A 21,143-nucleotide genomic window follows, 5' to 3' on the forward strand; every position below is an offset into this window, starting at 1 on the left:
ACCTGGGGCAAGTCCCTCCTCCTCTGACCTGCAATTTCTGACAACGCTGCTGACTGACTGCTCCCTTTGTGGAGCTCTGGGTGTCTGGGATGAACGGCAACATGGCAGAGCACAGCACTGCAACCAACTGGTGAGCTTGGCTGAGTCACCAGTGCCCCCTGCTGGATGGAATCGCAAACTTCTCGGCTGTGTGTCATAGGTCCTTCACTTCTAACAGCGATTCCCCTTGAGCGGCCATGCAAGGGCTTTCAGTGCTGCTCTGAGATCTAGCCCCAGGCAGTTCTGAGTCCCTCTGAGCTATTTAGGAAGCTCCTTGCTCCCATGGAAGCGGCAATCCACCTCTTCGCCTTTCTTTCCTCTCCTGTGACTATGCCAGACGTTGTTCTTTTTCTTTCCCCAGAGGCAGGGAGCAGGTGACAGAGACTTTGAATAATGACCATCCCACGCGTGGTTTCAGAACCCTTCTCTCTTCCCCTTCAGAGTCTTCGTCTGCTGCCCGGGGATGCCCCTCTCCCTGCCCAGGCCACACACAGAAGATGGAGCAGAACATGGCTGGGAGAGGGGAATCCTCAAACGGGCCTGACCGTCCTGAAGGCACGGCCTGGCCTGGCCCTGTTCACTGCACATAACCTTGCCTTTTCCCCGTACTGCTTGTATTACAAGACAACCCCAAGCCCCACCCAGGGCCCTGCCGAGCCGGGCAGCGCACAGGTGGAGAGACTGCCCCGACCCAAGTGCTCACAGGCTAACCTGACGAACGTTGTGATCTCCATGTTCCACCGGGGAACGGAGGCACAGAGGACTCCGCTGAGGTCATGCGCCAAGTCAGAGAGAACCCAGGAGTCCTGCTCAGCGCGCTGCCCCCAACCCCATAATAACCCAGCTCAGAATGTGCCCTTCTGCAGGGAGGATGTGAATACGGGACTCAATCCCCAGCCGCAGCGGGGCCGCCCTGGGCAGCCTCAGCAGGGAGGCCTGTGGCGATGTCTCACCTCTACCTGGGGCGTGCCGGCAAGGCTGGGGGACTGCCACGGCCCGCGCTGCCCTCGCCATCAGCAGAGGGCGCTACCCTCCCGGGCGGCTGAGCCTGTGCCCAGGACTGCAAGCGCCAGAGCAGCCTGGGTCCCACCGGGGGGCTGAGGGCCCAGCCCTGCTGTGCCCCGCGATGCCAGGGCCCTGGCCTGGCTCCCCCCAGCCAGCGTGGAGCACCTCTGGGATCCCACTGGGATACAAGCGACTGCCCTGGCCCCTGCCCCAAGCTGACACCGCGTGGCCGCTGCCCACACACACACACACACAGACCCTGGGTGGGGGGCTGTAATCCGCAGTGTTACCCCCCTTCCAGACAGCGCAGGGCTGTTCCCAGCCAAGGGATTCTGCACTATGGCCAGCAGAGAGTGCTGAGCAGCTGGGCTCCCCCCGGCCACCCCTGGCACCCTGTCCATTGTACATACCCCCTGCCACACACACACACACACACAGGGCCCTTGTTTATTGTTCAGCCAGGCTCCTTCCCAAAGAGGCGGTCGAAGCTGGGGGTGGGCAGGGGGGCTCTGCGGAGAGGCAGCAGCTGTCAGCTGAGCTGGCGTCTGTCCAGCATGGCTCTGTGGGGGCCATTCAACAGGCCGGGAAACAGCCTTGACTTCCTACGCTCGTGCCACAGCACCGACAGCCCCGCCTGGGCCGGAAGGATCCGCTTGCCCCTGGCCATACCAGAATCCGCAGCCCCCACTGGCCAGGGCTCCTGGCCCAGCAGCCTGCTTGCCGTGCGGCGGCTCCATCTCCCCAGAGCCCCTCAAGCCCAACCCGCAGCCCCCTGCTATCCCGGCACCCCCCGCTGCCCTAGCCCTGGGCTCCCCCAGCTGTACCAGGACCCCTCAGTCCTGACCCGCAGCCCCCTGCTACCCCAGCCCCGTGTTCCACGGATCTGCACAAACTGGGTCTCTAGCCAAGTTCGGCGAAGACGTTTGTCCTCTGTCCAGGGCTAAAGGTGACCGATCACATGACTGTGCCGTGTCAGCAGCAGGTTGGAGCCCAAAGCCTGGGCAAGCCAGACCTAGAAGAGGCAGTGATAAGGTGCCCCCGGGGCTCCCCCCACCACCACCACGTTCTTTGCCAGGCAGGGAAGGGAGAGTCAGGCATTTACCCCAAGTGACACTGGCTTTTTGTCCCTTTGTTGTACGGCTTCTGCTCTGGCTCTCGGACCTATTCACTGAGCCCGGGCACCATGCAAAATATGCCAGGCACTGCCAGCGGTGGGACCCAATGCCAGGAGGGATCCATACTGCGGGGAGAGGCCGTGGCAACGGCAGGAGGAGCTGAAGCAACAGGGAAATCATTTCAGAATAAAAGGGGCCCTGGGTGCCCAGTAGGGGATTCCCCCTTCCCCACCACACCCTCGGGCCCCTCATAGCTTTGAAGGCAGCTGGAGAGAGAGCGGAGTGGGAATGGTTACTCAGGATCCTGCATTTATGGAAGCAGCTCCGGATCTCAAAGCGCTTTGCAGAGGTGGCCCCATATCATGGTGCTACAGACGGAGAAACTGAGGCAGGGGGGACTCACCCATGCTGTCAGAGTGACAGAGGTGGGTGCCCGCTAGCACCATGTCCGGGCACAGGGGTCCTGAAGAGACTTAGTCCCTGCCCCCGCCCGGCGGTGCTCAGCTTCAGGGATGGGATGTGCTTGCCTTCAGAGATGGGAAAGGCACAGCCCCGTGAGCCAGCTCTGGTCTCACCCAGGAGAGAGGCGGTCTGGGCTGCTGCGGTCCGGCTGCTGGCTGACCCACCAGCCCTTTGGGTGGAAGGCATCCCGGAGCATTGGCAGCCTGCGAAAAATCCAGGGCCCCAAAGCGCGGGAGAAGGCCGGGGTCAGCAGCTTGGGAGCAGCTGGCCAGCGTCAAGCGCGTTCCGCAGAGTCAGCAGGCGAACAGCTGGGGGCCGGACGCAGAGCACGGGGGTAAAATATTTGGGTTGTTACAACATCGACGTCAGAGACAAAGACAGAGGCACTGAAAACACGAAGGGCCCCGGAAAGGGCCTGGAACCTTTTGTTCCCAGTGCAGGAAGGACCAACAAAGCCCTCCTGACAGGGCTGCCAAACTACGCCCACTTGTGCTGGGGCCTAGTCCTGCCTGCCAGGGGGGACCCCCCCGGCATACCATTCCCTAGCACGGCACTGCGGTCAGCCCTGTCTCAGAGGGCAGAGCGCCCCCCCGACTGAGACCCAGCACCCCCCCCGGCATAGCGCCCCCTAGCACGGCACTGGGGTCAGCCCTGTCTCAGAGGGCAGAGCGCCCCCCCGACTGAGACCCAGCACCCCCCCCTGGCATAGCGCCCCCTAGCACGGCACTGGGGTCAGCCCTGTCTCAGAGGGCAGAGCGCCCCCCCGACTGAGACGCAGCACCCCCCCCGGCATAGCGCCCCCTAGCACGGCACTGCGGTCAGCCCTGTCTCAGAGGGCAGAGCGCCCCCCCGACTGAGACGCAGCACCCCCCCCCGGCATAGCGCCCCCTAGCACGGCACTGGGGTCAGCCCTGTCTCAGAGGGCAGAGCGCCCCCCCGACTGAGACGCAGCACCCCCCCCGGCATAGCGCCCCCTAGCACGGCACTGCGGTCAGCCCTGTCTCAGAGGGCAGAGCGCCCCCTATCGAAACACCAGCCGTGCTTTCGGCTGCCCCTGGGGTTTCCCTGGCTGCTCTCCCATCCCAGCACGGGCCCCTGGGGAGCACTGAGCCGGTCCTCGAGGCCTGTGCCTTTGCCAGCCTGGGCTGTGGGGGAATGAGCAGTACTGAGGTTATCCTGCTGGAGAGCTGTGGGTGCACAGGGGCAGCGTCCGTTTCCGGGGGGCTCCGCTCCTGTTCAACACGTCGCTCTGGGTGGGAATTTCCCTGGGACCCTTCGCGGGTGGGGAAAACGCCTCCTCAGCTCTTCTGGCCGGCAGGGTGAGCCCACCCAGCTGTGGCCTCTGGAAACGGAAACCATGCCCCTCAATCCCGACCCGCAGCCCCCTGCTAGCCGTCTCTGGCTTAATTACAGGCAGAGAGCAACCCCGCCCCGAGAAAAGAGCTCGTTTAGCAGTCTCCTAATGAACCTGTCTGCCGGGGAGGCGCGGACCCCGCCGAGACCCAATTCCACGCCACGCTCCACTTCCCCGAGCCGGGGCCGCGCTGGAGGGAACCGGGGGGGCCACAGGCCTACCGGTGCCCCTCAGTGCCGACCCACAGCCCCCTGCTCTGCCAGCCCTGGGCTCCCCTACCCCACTGCTTTGCCGGTGCCCCCCAATCCCGACCCACAGCCCCCTGCTCTTCCCATATGCACCCCCTCCCAAACACACACGCTGGGCTGCAAGCAGGCAGCCAATCTCGGCCCGCCGGCATGAGGTACCTGCACCCACACTGGGGGAGGGCCCTGTCTCCTGCTGCCCCCACCCTTCTGGGGCACAAGCAACCATTCGTGTTCTAGAGCAAGATGAGGGTTCTCGAGCAGGGGCACATCGTTATTCTGGAGCAGGGTACACCTACAGACACTTGTTCTAATGCAGATGCACGTTCTAGAGCGGGAAGGGCTGGGGCGAGCTGGTCTAGAACATCGATGTTCTAGAGCTGTGCTTTCTAGAGCCAGGGAAGGGTTGTTCTGGAGCAGGGCATTCCGGAGGCCTGTATCCCTGAACCTTCCTCTCCCTAGGCAGTGAGGAGCTGAGGGGTTTGGCCAGTCTCCCGTGGGCAGTGGAGGGGGCAGGTTTCTCCCCCGGTGTGGGTTTCTGGTAGGGAGGGGGCAGGTGGCTGGGCTGAGACTCTGCTGTGTCCTGATGATACAGGAGCTGTGTGGGCTGCCGGACCCCTCCTGCCAAGAGACCCCCCTCCCCGCACGCACCTGGGACGGAGCTCACGTCTGCCCCCCACCTGCTCCATCCTCCCTCGGGCCGGGTGCCTGCACTGGATGGGAAGTTGCACAGGGTGGGGATCCCCTCAGAGCTCCTGCCTGGCGGGGTCTGTGGCCAAGGCTGGGCAGCCCCGACGTGCCCCCAGCCCCGACCTGCCCCCAGCCCCAGCAGCGGTGTCGGCCCGTGGGGGTGGGTTCTAGCCTGAGCATTGGCTGGTTTCAAGGCCTGCTTTGCTCCTTGCCTGGAGGGGATGGGGTGGGAGCATCTCTCCAAGCGTTGTGGTGTGCAAGCCGTGGGGCCAGGCTCCAGTTCCCTCTCCCCACCCTCCCTGCAGGCCTGGCCACACAGGCCCCATTGGGTCCCTGCCTCCTGCACTCTGGTCCTGGGCCCCCCATGGGGCCTTTTTCCCCTCTGCTGCCCACCCCCGGGGAAACACAAACCCTGCCTCTGGGGTTCTGAGAGGATCTGGGCTCAGCCCTGCCCCATGCTAGGGGCAGGAGTGTCGGGCTTTGGGCTGGGCAGGACCAAGCCTGGATGCAATGAGCAGTGCCTGGGAAAGCAGCCTGGGCCGGGGGCAGCCCGCCAGGCCCCTCCACCTCGGACTAACTCCCTGAGGTTCCAGCCAGTATCATGCCATGCCTAGATCCTCCGCCTGCCCGCCAGGAACCAAATCCCAGCCCAGGTACAGGGGCAGGGAGGCGCCGGGAGCTTTGCCAGCCAAGGGAACGTCCGCTCCGGCAATCGCACTGATGAGAAATAACAAAGGCCACTTAATTCCCAGCGTTAATTATTCATCCTGGCCCCGCCAAGCAGGGAGCCACAAATCCCCCTATTATGGAGCCGGGATTAAGGGGATTTGGGCAGGGCCTTGCCGGCTTGTGGAAGTGACTCCTGGAGAGGGCAGCCGGCGCTGGAGGAGCGCGGGTGGGGCCGGAGGTGGGGAGGGGCTGGTGGGTATTAATAAGGACAGATTTCCTGTGACCAGGGCTACGCACGGGGCCCTCGGCACGTCTGACAGCTGCAGGCTGGGGGCGGGGGGATCTGTAATGGGACACTTGTTCTTCCCTGTCGGTGGGGCGCTGGTTCGAATCCAGCTTGGGGTGGTGGCAAGCAGAAGGCAGCCCTGTCCAAATGCTCTAGAGAGCGACCCGGGCCCGGCCCCCAATGCGTCTGGGATGGGACGTCAGGGGCAGGGGGGCCACATAGGCGGCACCACGGCAGACCAGGTCTGTCCGCAGCGGGGTGGGGACCCTGGGGGTGAATGAAGCTGGGCGGGGCGAGGCTGCTGGAGCCCATGGATTGCAGGTGCAGGGAGATAGCAAGCTGCAGAGGGCAGCTGCCCTCCCACAGCCTGGCCGGCACCAGGGGGCACGGGCAGCCGGTGGCCTGGCTGGGCAAAGAGCTCCTGGGTGCCCAGGGTCCGTTTCTCGGGCAGGGCACTGCAATCTGAGCTCTCTGGGCTGCTCTGTTCCCAGCCTGGCCACGGCTCGCAGCCTGCTGTGCCCACATTTTCTGCACACTGTCCAGGCTGCCACAACCGATCACGCTCAGGATGTTCCTGCAGGAGCAGGCTGCCTCCTCTGCCCCCCGCCCCCCCCGGCCCTGGGGACACGCTGCCCTGCTGGGGTCCTGCCGACACCTGCACCTGCCAGGTGACAAGGGGTGTGTTGGGGGGCATGTCTCTGAGCCACACGGGGGACACACAAACCCCTGGGAGGGGCCGGCCACAGCACGGAGAAGGAATTGGAGGGGCTGCAGTTCGGGATTGAGGGGCAGGGGCAAAGGGGGCCAGAACAGTTCCCAGTGGGTTGGGAGAGGGGGGTTAGCGGCCGGTTCCCTTTTTAAGAATGAGGCCCCTCCCCCCGCAGCTGGGAACGGAGCTGCGGCATCTGGGGGGAGGAATTCTTGCTTCGGGGAGCCCGTCGGATTCTCAGCCAACGTCCCCCTCCTGGGACCAGCCTTGGCAGGAAGCCCTGGACCAGCTGTGTCCAGCCCCCCTGGCAGGCGGCGCTGGGCTCCCACGGCCCAGGCAGGGCAGGGCTCCGGACGTTCTCATCCTCCTGCAGACATGGGGAAACCAGTCCCGTGGGGAGCTGGAGCCAGTGGGATCCCCCAGCACCGCAGGGGTTAATGGCCCTCCCCACCCGGCACCAAGGGGAGGCAGATGCTGGGAGCAGCCCGGGGCAGGGACAAGGGCCAGCCCTGGGGTCAGGGGCGCTGTCCAGGGACCCCGGGATCAGGCCTCCGCCATGCTGGAGAAGAGCGATGGGCGAGCGAGCCCTTTGCCCCCCCAGGTGGCTGGTTCAAATCCAGCCCCGGGTGACGGGAGCTCTGGGCCATTCCCCTCAGTCCCTGGTGCCAGGCCTGGCAGAGCTGCCCCAAGCAGCTGAAGGAGACAGAGCCCCCCATGTGTCTGTGTGCAGCGCAATGGGGGCCTGGATCCCTGCTCGGGTGGGGAGCCAGAGCTCACAGCACAAACTGCTAAGGGTCACCACCACAGGCCCACTGCCCTCCCAGAGCTGAAGATAGAACCCAGGAGTCCTGGCTCCCAGCCCTTCCCCCACAACCACTACCCCCTTCCTGGGGCTGTCTCCCTGAGACCCCCCATTCAGTGGCCCATATTGTTTCTCTCATCCCTGGCCTGGGGGCCGGGGTGGGGAGCTGCAGGCTCTGGACAGATGGCTGGGGGCAGGGGGTGAGGGGGGCTGGCTGCGGTTCCCACCAGTGCGACTCCCCAGGGCTGGAGTTTATTGGGTGTGAACCGTTTCCTTCCCAGGATGAGTTCCCAGCAGGAAGCCGGGCTATCACTCCCCCTCCCACTCCCCAGGTCCTGCCCCTGGTTATCATGGGCCCTTAGGCAAGGCCCGCCCTGCCCCATGCCTCAGTGTCCCCATTAGTAACAGGGGCAAAGCCAGCCTCTTGTCGGTGGCATGGGTCACCTGCCATTTTACAGCCCGTTTCACAAACGGGGAAACTGAGGCACTGAGCAGGCATGGGACACGCCCAAGGTGGAGCAGTTAATCAGGCAAAGCTGGAAAAAGGAGTCCTGGCTCCCAGCCCCTCCCCTCCCCCCGCCTTTGCCCCATGCACAAGCTACTGTCTGGTTCCTGGCATGGCTCCCCCAGCTGCATCCCAGCAGCTACAGCCCCCAGCAGCTGATCCCCCAGGCCTTGTGCAACATCCTGGGTGGCTTTGGGACAGAGAAGCAGCCAGCTCCATGCAGCTGCCAGTGCCACGGGAACGGCCTGTCCCTCCAGGGTGCTCCAGGGCGGGGCATCGCTGGGCACAGCCAGAGCCGCAGCGCAGAGCATGCTGAGCCTGGGGAGCACCCTAGGCCCTGTGGGGAAGGGAAGAGCCACTGCCCCCTGCTGAGCCACCCAGAATCATCCCACTCAGGGTCCCCACGTCACCAGCGTTAGCCAAGCAAAGTCAGGGAAACTGAGGCACCGAATGGGGGACGCGACCTCCCAAGAGCAGGGAACAGAACTCGGGAGTCCAGGCTCCCAGAGGTGGCTGGGAGAGCGACCCTTGAATGGTGCTGCTGAGCAACTGCTAGGCCTCACCCCAGAGGTGGGCGCATTCCAGGTGGGGTGAGGGATCCCTCTGTGTTTGGGGATGGTTTGGCATGGACGATGCTGGAGAGATGAGCTGTTTCCAGCCCCGCTGGCTGGTGGGACAGTTGCAAGGGGAAGCAGCTAGTACTCTGCCTCCTGGTTTACCCTGTTAGGTGGATCCTTGCAGAAGAGGAGAATGCCAGAGGGACCCGGTTGAGATGCGTCTCTCTCCAATCCAAGATGCACTCGCCTGGAACAAGCTTATTAAAATTCATCCTGCAGCTCGGCATCCATGGGTCTATCTATATATAGCTTGGGCCCCGGTGGAACAGCCGGCACAGACGGGGCTGCTGGTTCAGCCAGGAACCGCGCCGGAGAGGCTGGATTTTAGGATCTGTGTCCTGGGGTCTGAGCCCACTGTGGGTTGTCGGAACAGTGATCGTGGGCCCGCACTTCACCTGACCTGCAGCCCCCTGCTAGCCCAGCCCTGGGCTCCCCCGTAGCTCTGCTGGGTGCCCCTCAATGCCGACTCACAGCCCCCACTAGCCAAGCCCTGGGCTTCCCAGGCCAATGTCCTGTGCCAGCCTGTGAATGCACCCAAAGCAATTTGGAAAGTCATGTTTCCAGTCCCAAAAAACCCTGTGACCTCCAGCTTCCAGCCCTCTTCTGTCATAGCCACCGCCCCCTCTTCCCCCCCCCCCAGCGGATGCTGCCCTGAGGCCTGGCTGATCCCTGCTGAAACCAAAGGGCCCTTTGACAGACAGCTGTCTATCACCTACTGGGGGCCGGTGTCATCCCAGCTGCTGTCTAACTGGGCGGAAGGGAGGCTGGGTTTCTGGACCTGAAACACCTTGGCAGCAGCCTCAGGAGTGAATTTGCAGTCACAGCAAGTGCCAGTCCACAGGCTTCAGGGCCACAGCTGAGAGGCAGGGCTGTGGTCAGGAAGGAATGATCTTTCTCCCATCCCTGCCCTTATGGGAGGGTGTCGAGCAGAGAGGGTGCTGGGAACCCGGACTCCTGGGTTCTATTCCCAGCTCTGTTCCCATGTGAATGTGGGCGAGCCCCTTCCCCAACACATGCCTCAGTTTCCCCCCTCTAACATGGGGCTAATGATCCTGCCCCACCCCTGCAGGCTCAGCTCACCAGCGCAGACAAAGCCCTTTGTGATCCATGGAGGGGAGGCCTGGGATCTGGGCTGGGATTATGCTCATTGGAGCACCCCCAGTCCCGGGGGGCAGGGCAGTATGTGCTCAGGGAGCTCTGGGGACACTGGACTCCCCCTTGCCTTGCTGAGCCGTCCCTTCCCCAAAGGATGAGCTCAGCTCTGGCTGGTCCCTTATCGCAGCCAGACGCTGCTGCAGACGCTGCTTATTTGCAGAGGATAAAGTGTACGGTACAGCGAGGGCTAGCACGGGGGGGCTGCACGGCCTCACCCCCACCCCCACACTGGCTCACTGCCTCCAGCTCAGGGCGGGGCCAGAGGACCGCCACAGCCCCTGTCAGGGGAAGAGGGTACCAGTGTCCAGCGGGGACTGCTAGCAGCCCCTGAGCCTGCCCCCCGCAGCCGGCCCAGGAGAACCCTCAGCCCACTTCCCAGGGGAACTCTCGGGCCAGCGGGCAGGGGGCAGCACTCCCTGCAAAGAGGCAGGTGGCGATGGGTGGCAGAGACTCGCCCGATGGGTGACACGGTGCCAGGCTCCCCACCTGCTCTCTGGCAGAGGCTCCGCCCCCAGGCCCTGCCTTTGTGTGGTGTGTCAGGGGAGGGAGGGTGGTGGGACATCCATTGGTCTGAGCCAACTTCCCAGGCAGGGCCTCATTACCTCCTCCTGGGCTCCCCATTACATAACAGGGTCCCCGGAGTACACTCCCGCGTGCCAGTCCACCAGGTGATGAGGTGGCAACGGCCCTTTAAGGGCAGGCATTCTGGGACTTGTAGTGCCCAGGGTCCATTCGTGGGTGGGAGGAGCTGAAGCAAGGCCTGCTGGGAGAGGAGACAAGGTATAAAAGCCAAGAGAAGCTGCCCCAGAGTGGTGCCTGAGGGAAGGGGTAGCAGCCCTGGCTGGGGGGCGACTGGCATCCAGGCTACTGCAGCACTGAGGGAGCAGAGCCCAGCCCAGTATGCCAGTGAGGGACCCCATCTCCAGCACAGCCCCTCGCTGTCCCTCCCCGCCTCCTGACCCCCACTCTCCAAGGCTGAATTGCTGCTGACTCAGGGGCCCCAGGAACACAGGGCTCCCAGCAATCAGGGCTCTGGTCTCTCCAAGTCACGCGATTGCAAATCTCCCCCGCAAGGCTCATCCCCCACAATTCGGCCAGGCCTGGCACAAGGGGAGGTGTCTGGGGCTGCAGAACAGGGACAGCAGGAGAGCCCCCTCCCATGCTATATCAGCCTTGCCTCCCGCTCTCACGCCCCTCGAGTCTGACCTGCGCTCCCAGCTGTGTCAGCCCTGCAATCTCCATACCCCTGGTGTTGTGGATCCCCTCCAACCTAAGCCGCACCCCCGTCCCCCAAGCACGAATTATAATGTTCACCATTGGACCAAACTGTTACATTCCCTGAACCCCAGCAAACTCCTTTCCCGCAGTATCCACTAGCTCTCCAAAGCTGCTCCCCTTGCTCTGCACACACATACACGCCCCCTGTGACGAAGAGGGACTGTTCTTAATGTTTCCTCTGAATATTGTGGGGGTGCCTCAGTTTCCCCTATGCAGTTCTTAAGTATCTAGGTGGTGGGATAAGGATGTATGATCGTTGCAGAGCCCTAGAGGGCAGGTGTGTGCAGGAGTCTGGACACAGAGAATGGCCGACACCCTGTTTCCTGGCCACTGATGGCCTGGGCCCTTCCCCCTGCAAGGTGAGAGCTAAAGGGTTGGAGAACAAAGGAACCAGGTGACCTCCTGGCCCGGAAAGGGACAAAGCCTGGAGGAGGAGGGGCTGGAGAGAGTTTCAGTTTGGGGCTGGCTGGGGACATGGAGTGAAGTGCAGATGGGATTGTCTGGCTCACTGCCCCCCAAAATGGACCCAGATGAGGGGTCCTGTTCTTTGCACCTACAAGCTCTGTGTTAGACCATGTTCCTGTCATCTAATAAACCTCTGTTTTACTGGCTGGCTGAGAGTCACGTCTGACTGTGGAGTTGGGGGGCAGGACCCTCTGGCTTCTCTAGGAACCCGCCTGGGCGGACTGGCTGTGGGAAGCGCACGGAGGGGCAGAGGAGGCTGAATGCTCCGAGGTCAGACCCAGGAAGGTGGAAGCCGGGTGAGCTGTGTGTCCTGCAGACAGGCTGCTCCCAGAGAGGAGACTTCCCCAGAGTCCTGACTGGCTTCGTAGGGAGCAGTTCCAGAGCATCGCCTGGGGACTCCGTGACACCCCCCGCCTGCCCCTTCCCCTCCCTCCTGAGCAAGAGCTGAGCTGACAGAAGAGCCATGCGTCCCTGTGGACAGGACACCTGGTTGTGAGGTGCGGCCATCTCTCTGCCCACCCCCAGACTGGGTCCTCGGGGCTGCACGCCGGACCTGTGCAGTTTTGGAGATGGCAGCTGCCAGGAAGGGGCGGGAGCCAGAGCTGGGAATGGTTTGGGGTACAGGGAAAGAGGGTCAGTGCTGTGTGTCTCAGGGCATCACCTTTTAATGCCCTTCCCTTCTTGCCCACCATGCCGTGCCGGCCCAGACACCTGCCATATGGGAAAACAGCCATGGATTGCTGCACCCAGTCCCCAAATGCAGCTGCTTCTGGGGTGGAGCACAGCAGCTCTTTAACCGCGCAGGGCGACGCTGGGTGGGGGCCGTGTTCAGCTGATGCCACAGCGGGGCCTTTGGGATGGTAGTACAGAATGAGGCGAGTTGGTCTATGGCCAGGATACCGGCGTTCACGCCCTGGCTCCCGTCACACTGGCAGCCTCACGCGACGGAGGCACAAAGCCCCTCTGATGCTGGGGGCCCGAGCGTTACAGCTCAGCAGACCCTTGGCCTCATAACGGCTGAGCAGCCTCTATCCTAGACTCAGTTGGGGGACAGCCCAGCGTGGACCCTCTACCAGCCAGTCCTTGTCCCCCTCAGCCATGGGGCTGGCAGACAGGATGCACAATAGTACCTCCGACCCTGTGCAATCTTCCCCCGCCCAGCCTGTGGGTACCCCAGGGGAGCATAGGGGGGCCGACATCTTCACCACAACAAGGGGATTGTCATTGCTCCCCTGTGAGATCATCGCTCTCCCCCGAGCAACCACAGAGTGCTGGGCTCTGATCCCGGCCTCTCCTCCTGACGGGCGTTTATCTCCGGCTGATTTATGTGCATGGCTGTGGGGTGGGGGGCTGCCTCTGTGCGTGTGAATGTGACTACACCCCTGTGCGTGGGTGTCTGTCTGTCTCCGGCTGTGCATGCAGAGGCCTGTGTGTGGATGGTGCGTGCGTGTGTTTGCATACAGCAGTGCACTTCTCTCTGCATGTGTGAACACGTGTGTTTGCACGCCACCTACATGTCTGCATCTTGGGCCATTTGTGTGTGCCTGCATGCCCAGGTGTGAGCAGGCATGCGTTTTGCATGCTCCAGTGTCTGTGTCTCTGGAGCTGCGTGTTTGCACACCATGTGTGTGTCTGTATCTCTGTGTGTGGGAAATCACTCTGGTCTGGTTCCAGCCTGCCCCACGTTTCTAAACTGTCCAGCCAGTTTCATGGACTGCGGGGCAGGTTCTGCTCTAGGTTACACTAGGGGAAGTTGTGAGCCCAGAGGATTTTCCCTGAGACTAGCATCCGCCCTTTTCTGTCTCTGCACCCCTCCCAGGCACTTGTACCCATCTAGACCCAGCTTCCTTGAAGCCTGCCTGCCTACCTGCTGCTGGCCGGAGCGCCCCTGCCCTCTGGGCCAACCTCTCTATGCCTTTCCACCTCACCGACAGCTGCCCCAGCCCTGTGGCCACCAGGAGAGACACTGGACCGGTGGAGAATTAACATTTAGCCAGTGCCAAGGATTTAGGTGGTGTCTAACCAGAGCTGGAATTCAGCTAGGCTGGTGTGCTGAGACCAGTGCTGGTCATACTGCTGATATTGTCCCAGCGTTTGCTGGTGCTTCCCTGGCACTCGGTCTGGATCCACCTGGTGCCTCGACTTGCCCTTAGACTGCAAACTGTGCTGCCGGGACTGTCCTGTTCGGTGTACGTGCAGAGCCTACCACAACCCTCCAAGGTGCTACCGTAAGACGACGACTCCTCAGAACTCCGAGCTCTGGGCGTCTCCTCGTGAACAAGCCAGCGGGATTTCCCAAGGGAGAAACCATTAGGGCTCCATAATCTTTTGATGGGGTCCTATAGAAGTGACAAATGACCTACGGAATTTAATCCTTTCTACAGAAGAGTGGGTGTGGGGTTTTTTAATCATCCTATAGATTTCCACAGCCAGGAGAGAACCCGCCGGGGGAAGAATCGGGAGCCCATAGACCAGTGATCACTTTGCATTCAATTTGACAGGGCTTCTCCAGCATGGGCCGCCGGCAAAGCTGACGACTACAGAGGGAAAGGAGAAGTCGGTGTTCAATGGGGCACACGGCAGCCCAGCGGCTTAGCTCCTTCTCCTCCCAGCCCCGGTCTCCCTGTTATGAAGAGGTTTCTGCTTTACATGGTGTTCTTTATTATCATTAATGAAAATTAATGCATGCTTCCTGCCTTCAAAGAGATTCATAAACGTTAGCTAATCTTGACTACGCCCCAGGAGTTGCAAAAAATCTAGGCCCAGCCCGTGTCTAGACTCAGCAGGAGATAGATCTCCCAGGCCCTGCGCTCGGAGCCCCGAGAATCTCCATTCAGCTATAAGCCGCGTGGAGACTTTTATGGTTATTATCCAAATTGCAGCAACAGCTGAGAGCCCCCGTCATGCACCAGGCCCCATGGTGCTAGGCGCTGTACGAACACAGACTAAAGGGATGGCCCCTTCCCCAAGGAGCTTACAAATGCACAAGATGCCGGACAACATACAGACAGGGGAGCATGCGGTAAAGGGACCATGACACGCAGTGTAGCAGCTCTTATTGCAGCCAGTAGAGGGCAGCAGTGTGCACGCACCACACACATTCACTTGGGAAATAGCCACGTTTGATAAATGGGGAAACTGAGGCACCTAGCGACAGCCATCAGGGAAGGTGCTGGGAGTAGGACCCAGGAGTCCTGCATTCAGACTACTCTACTAGACCACATTGGCTAATGCGGTAAAATAACTGGGTTGTTTGTGTCCTGGAGCACATGGCGGGTGCAGTGAGATGGGGTGGGGGCAGAGAGGCTGGAGGAGGGACAGAGTGTGGGGGGGAGAGGGAATTAGGTGATGCTGGGGATGAAGGGAAATGGGGTTGTGGGATGCAGGGGCTGGGGAGCAAGGAAATGGGGGGGCAGGGGCTGGGCCTGAAGAGCAGGGAATGGGGGGCACACGGGCTGGGGTGTAGGGGGATAGGGTGGGGATGCAGGGGTTGGGGGGCAGGAAATGGGGTGGGGGCACAGGGGCTGGGGGCAGGGGAATGGGGTGGGGATGCAGGAAATGGGGGGTGCAGGGAAATGGGGTGAGGGGTGCAGGGGCTGGGCCCGGGGAGCGGCAGGAAAATGCGGTGGGGGGGCAGGGCCTGGAGGGCAGAGGAAAAGGGTGGGGGGGCAGGGCTCGGAGGCAGGGGAATGGGGGGTGCAGCAGGGGCTGGGGACAGGAATGGGGTGCAGGGGTATGGGGGCACAGAATGGGGGCACAGGGGCTGGGCCCGGGGAGGAGGGGATGGGGGCACAGGGAATGGGGGGCATGGAGTGAGGGCACAGGGACTGGGCCCAGGGAGGAGGGGATGGGGGGCAGCGGAATGGGGGCACAGAATGGGGGTGCAGGCAAAGGAGTGGGGGCACAGGGAATGGGAGGCAGGGGAATGCGGGGCACAGAGTGGGGGCTGGGCGTGCAGGCAATGGGGTGGGGGTACAGGGAATGGGGGGCACAGAGTGGGGGCGCAGGGGCTGGCCCGGGGATGAGGGGATGGGATGCAGGCAATGGGGTGGGGGGCGCAGGGAAAGGGGGGCAGGGAATGGGGGACACGGAGTGCGGATGCAGTGGCTGGGTCCGGGGAGGAGGGTCCGGGGGGGTACAGGCAATGGGGGGCACAGAGGGGGGGGCGCAGGGGCTGGCCCGGGGAGGAGGGGCCGGGGGGGCGCAGGGGAATGGGGGGCACGGAGGGGGGGCACAGGGGCTGGCCCGGGGAGGAGGGGCCGGGGGGGCGCAGGCAATGGGGGGCAGGGGAATGCAGGGCATGGAGGGGGGGCTGGGGGTGCAGGCAATGGGGTGGGGGCGCAGGGAAAGGGGGCAGGGGAATGGGGGGCAGAGGGGGGTGCAGCGGCTGGCCCGGGGAGGAGGGGCCAGGGGGCACAGGCAATGGGGGGCAGGGGAATGGGGGGCACGGAGGGGGGGCGCAGGGGCTGGCCCGGGGAGGAGGGGCCAGGGGGGCGCAGGCAAAGGGGGGCAGAGGAATGGGGGGCACGGAGGGGGGGCACAGGCACTGGGCCCGAGGAGGAGGGGATGGGGTGCAGGCAATGGGGTGGGGGCACAGGGAATGGGGGGCAGGGGAATGGGGGGCATGGAGGGGGGGCGCAGGGGCTGGCCTGGGGAGGAGGGGCCGGGGGGCGTAGGTAAAGGGGGGCAGAGGAATGGGGGGCACGGAGGAGGGGTGCAGGGGCTGGGCCCGGGGAGGAGGGGATGGGGTGCAGGCAATGGGGTGGGGTCACAGGGAAGAGTAATGGGGGGCACGGAGGGGGGGCGCAGGGGCTGGGCCCGGGGAGGAGGGGATGGGGTACAGGCAATGGGGTGGGGGCACAGGGAATGGGGGGCAGGGGAATGCAGGGCACGGAGTGGGGGCGCAGGGGCGGGGCCGGGGGCGCAGGCAATGGGGGGCAGGGGAATGGGGGGCACAGAGGCTGGCCCGGGGAGGAGGGGCTGGGGGGGTACAGGCAATGGGGGGCAGGGGAATGGGGGGCACAGAGGGGGGGTGCAGGGGCTGGCCCGGGGAGGAGGGGCCGGGGGGCACAGGCAATGGGGGGCAGGGGAACACGGGGCACGGAGGGGGGGCGCAGGGGCTGGGCCCGGGGAGGAGGGGATGGGGTGCAGGCAATGGGGTGGGGGCACAGGGAATGGGGGGCAGGGGAACGCGGGGCACGGAGGGGGGCGCAGGGGCGGGGCCGGGGGGCGCAGGCAAAGGGGGGCAGGGGAATGGGGGGCACAGAGGGGGGGCACAGGGGCTGGCCCGGGGAGGAGGGGCTGGGGGGGTACAGGCAATGGGGGGCAGGGGAATGGGGGGCACAGAGGGGGGGTGCAGGGGCTGGCCCGGGGAGGAGGGGCCGGGGGGCACAGGCAATGGGGGGCAGGGGAACACGGGGCACGGAGGGGGGGCGCAGGGGCTGGGCCCGGGGAGGAGGGGATGGGGTGCAGGCAATGGGGTGGGGGCACGGGGAATGGGGGGCAGGGGAACGCGGGGCACGGAGGGGGGCGCAGGGGCGGGGCCGGGGGGCGCAGGCAATGGGGTGGGGGCACAGGGAATGGGGGGCAGGGGAACGTGGGGCACGGGGGGGGCGCAGGCGACGGGGGGCAGGGAATGCGGGGCACGGAGGGGGGGGCGCAGGGGCTGGGCCCGGGGAGCAGGGGATGGGGTGCAGGCAATGGGGTGGGGGCGCAGGCAATGGGGGGCACGGAGGGTGGGGCAGGGGCTGGGCCCGGGGAGGAGGGGATGGGGTGCAGGCAATGGGGTGGGGGCACGGGGAATGGGGGGCAGGGGAACGCGGGGCACGGAGGGAGGCGCAGGGGCGGGGCCGGGGGGCGCAGGCAATGGGGTGGGGGCACGGGGAATGGGGGGCACAGAGGGGGGGCGCAGGGGCTGGCCCGGGGAGGAGGGGCCGGGGGGCACAGGCAATGGGGGGCAGGGGAACACGGGGCACGGAGGGGGGGCGCAGGGGCTGGGCCCGGGGAGGAGGGGATGGGGTGCAGGCAATGGGGTGGGGGCCCGGGGAATGCGGGGCACGGAGGGGGGGGCGCAGGGGCTGGGCCCGGGGAGGAGGGGATGGGGTGCAGGCAATGGGGTGGGGGCCCGGGGAATGGGGGGCACGGAGGGGGGGCGCAGGGGCGGGGCCCGGGGAGGAGGGGATGGGGTGCAGGCAATGGGGTGGGGGCCCGGGGAATGGGGGGCACGGAGGGGGGGCGCAGGGGCGGGGCCCGGGGAGGAGGGGATGGGGTGCAGGCAATGGGGTGGGGGCCCGGGGAATGGGGGGCACGGAGGGGGGGCGCAGGGGCGGGGCCCGGGGAGGAGGGGATGGGGTGCAGGCAATGGGGTGGGGGCCCGGGGAATGGGGGGCAGGGGAACGCGGGGGCGGGGCGGGGCCGGGGGGGCCCGGGGCCGGGCGCAGCGAGCCGGGCGGCCGGCAGGGAGCGGCCTTTCGCCGGCGAAGGGGGCTGGGGCCGCGGCAGGAGCCGGCGGGGCGGGGCGGAGCCTGGCCGCGCCGCGCTCCGCAGCCCGCTCCCGGGGACACGCAGCCAGAGCCGCGCTCCCAGCCCCGGATTTACAGACCCGGCCCCGCGCGCGCAGCCACCGGCCCGGGGCCGCCGGGGCCCCCGCAGCCGGGCCGAGCCGAGCCGAGCCGAGCCGAGCCGCCGCTTCCTGCCGGGAGAGCGGGGCGGAGAGCCGGGGGGCAGGCGAGGAGCAGCCCCGCCGAGGTAAGGCACCGGGGTGCGCTGCGGGGCAGGATCTGGGGGCCGTGCGTGGGGGGCCCGTGCATTGGGGGGGGGCCGCGTGCATTGCATTGCATTGCATTGCACGGGGGTGTCTGTGCATGGGGGCGGGGGTCCGTGCACTGGAGGGATTAAACTGCCGAGTCACAGGGCTGAGCCCCCCCACCCCCCTCCTGCCTTTCCCAGCTGGACAGCGGGGCTCCTCTCCCCTGCTCCGGGGGGGGGGGCTACCCGCCCAGCGTGCCCCTTCTGCCTCCCCCCCAGGTGCTGCCCGGTTTCCTGGGTTCTCTGTTGCCCCCCTTCCCTGCTGCCCCGGGCCCTGTCAGTGCCATGGCCCGGGCTGGGGAGGGGGCAATTATCCCCCCCTCCCCCCCCCGCACACACATGCTTGGGTTTTGTATTTTGCACCGTGTTGTGTTTCCTACTAATTCACCGCCCCCCCCCAACCCCACCCTACCCCAAAGCCCGGATCCCAGGTTCCTTCCTGACACCCAGCTTTAATCCGCTCTCCCCCCCCCCCCCCCGCCCACTCCCCAGGCTGGCATTAACCTATATTTTCCTCTCCAGCTAATGGAGAGCCCTGGCCTAGCTGGAGGGGCAAGACAGACAGACACACGCACTGCCAGACAGCGCCAGCCCTTTAAAAGCTCGGTTTGTTTACTGTGGGCATAGCTTGCCCCGCACCGTGCCAGTCTGGGCCTGGCACTCGGGACCCCGGGCCCTGGGGCTGGGTCCCCCAGCCACACAGAGATGCAGCAGGCAAAGTGCCTCTAATCTCCCCTGGAATGATGGCAACGCTGACTCTGCTGACCAGCTGGGCCCAGGAAGGAGTTGTTTGCAGGACAGGAGCTATTGGGGTGGGGGTTAATCCAGTTTGGGGGGGACGGACACCCTCTCTCTCTCTGTGTTTCTGACTTTGAATATCCCCAGCTTTCTACTGCCCGGCAACGGTATTTTTGCTTTTAAAGGGGGTGGGGTGGGGCGCCAGGACCTGTGTGCGAGCGAGCGACTGTTGCAGGGGGGAGGATGTTGGGGGGCTGCTGGAGCAAAGGGGGGGTGAGTTGGGGAGGGGGAGGCAGAGCGGGGAGGAAAATATGGGTAAATATTTTCTTAAAAACCAGGGCCATTTGGCATGTGGCTGGCTGATCACAAGTCAGGGGGGTCCTAGGGGGGCTGCGTGGGTTTCCGTTATGCTGGCACGGCCCTTTTCCGGCAGAGCCAGACGGATTGAACAACTCCTCTTCGGTGGCAGGGAGGGGTAGGAGCGAGCAGTGTTCCCCTTCCCCCCCCCCGCCACCCCCCACTTGTGGCCGGGGATCCGTGGGGGAGTGGGGCATACCGCTGGACCCGTGCAGTGGGGTTCCACTCCCCAGCCCAGGGAGGCTCCAGACGGGCGGCACGGGCGTAGCAGCGACAGTCAGTCGCGGTGTCAGCGGCCAAGTCTGCGGAAAGGAGAGTGACAGCCGTGGCCAGCACGCTCCGGAGGTGGGGGTGAGGTGGGGGCCCAATCCAGCGTGGGGCTGAGTGCTGTGGGGACACACGCAAGGTCAGGCCCTCTGTAGCGTGCCCCCAGCCAGCCCCTGGCCCTGGCCTGCTGGATTGAACATCACCCCGTCGCCCCCCAGAAAACAGGGACCCCGTCAGACTTCAGCCAAGGTCTGCCTGCGCCCAAGCTGGCCTGGCTTCACGCGTTCCGCTCCCGGGGAGCCTGCGGAGGGCGCTCTGCTCAGCCTGGCCCCACCCCCTCTCCAAACTTGGCGAGCGGCGTCAGGAATGCATTTAATTTTTTGCAGCGATTTTGTGGTTGCGGGAGCTGGTTTGGGCTGGGGGGGGGCAGGTGACCTGTGACCCCGGGATGTCCCTTAGGAGTGTGAATGGGCCCGCTCTGGAGAGTGGAAGGAGAACGTACTGGGCAGGGCCGGGTATGGCACCCCGTCTGTCCTCCCACAAGTCTGGGGTGACTTGCTCAGGATCTCCAGCAGACCGTGCCAGGTGACCCTGGAAGGGGCTAGCAGGGGCAGCGTGGGAGGTCAGGCCGGGGGTCAGAGTCACCTGTGAGCCCACCGAGGGCCAGGTCTGATGCTCTTATCTGGAGTGGCTAGGCAAAGCACCCTGTATGCAGCTGTCTCCGCCTTGCAGTCCCTCCCCCACCATCCCCGGGTCCCTCCTCAGCTTTCTCTGCCTTCCCCTTGTCATTGTCCATTGCCACATACACAATTAATGGCTCTGCTAAAGCTATCAGGAAACCCAGCTGACTGTCCTGTCAGCTGGAGGCCACCTCTGGCGAAGGGGTGGGGGCTTTGTGGAGACTGGGGGGGTCTGGCTTGTTCTGCGGTTATTGGTAGAAGATGATGGGTAGCTGCAGTTGGAGAAGTCATCATAGTAGTTTATAACCTGTTAGTGCCAAAAGACCCCAACAGCGAGCAGGGCCCCGTCGTGCCGGGCGCCGGCCAGACGCAGTAACCGAGATCGGGGCCCCGTTGTGCCGGGCGCTGCCCAGACACACAGTGACCTAGGTTGGGGCCCCGTCGTGCCGGGCACTGCCCAGACACAATAACCGAGATCGGGGCCCCGTCATGCCGGGCGCTGCCCAGACACACAGTGACCGAGGTCGGGGCCCCGTCGTGCCGGGCGCTGCCCAGACACACAGTGACCGAGGTCGGGGCCCCGTCGTGCCGGGCGCTGCCCAGACACACAGTGACCGAGGTCGGGGCCCCGTCGTGCCGGGCGCTGCCCAGACACACAGTGACCGAGGTCGGGGCCCCGTCGTGCCGGGCGCTGCCCAGACACACAGTGACCGAGGTCGGGGCCCCGTCGTGCCGGGCGCTGCCCAGACACACAGTGACCGAGGTCGGGGCCCCGTCGTGCCGGGCGCTGCCCAGACACACAGTGACCGAGGTCGGGGCCCCGTCGTGCCGGGCGCTGCCCAGACACACAGTGACCGAGGTCGGGGCCCCGTCGTGCCGGGCGCTGCCCAGACACACA

At 65.0% G+C, this 21,143-nt stretch overlaps 1 protein-coding gene across 1 annotated transcript in view; it reads left to right on the forward strand.

Annotated features, from left to right (window-relative positions):
* The first annotated feature begins 17,911 nt into the window (after positions 1-17,911).
* THRA (thyroid hormone receptor alpha) overlaps positions 17,912-21,143 on the forward strand; it is a 39,193-nt gene continuing 35,961 nt past the window's right edge. The window contains exon 1 of the mRNA XM_073326418.1: positions 17,912-18,143. The gene's annotated coding sequence lies outside the window, so the exon portion shown is untranslated. The remainder of the gene's footprint in view (positions 18,144-21,143) is intronic.

This window comes from Lepidochelys kempii, chromosome 27, assembly GCF_965140265.1.
Source record: "Lepidochelys kempii isolate rLepKem1 chromosome 27, rLepKem1.hap2, whole genome shotgun sequence".
Classification (NCBI taxonomy): Eukaryota; Metazoa; Chordata; order Testudines; family Cheloniidae; genus Lepidochelys; species Lepidochelys kempii.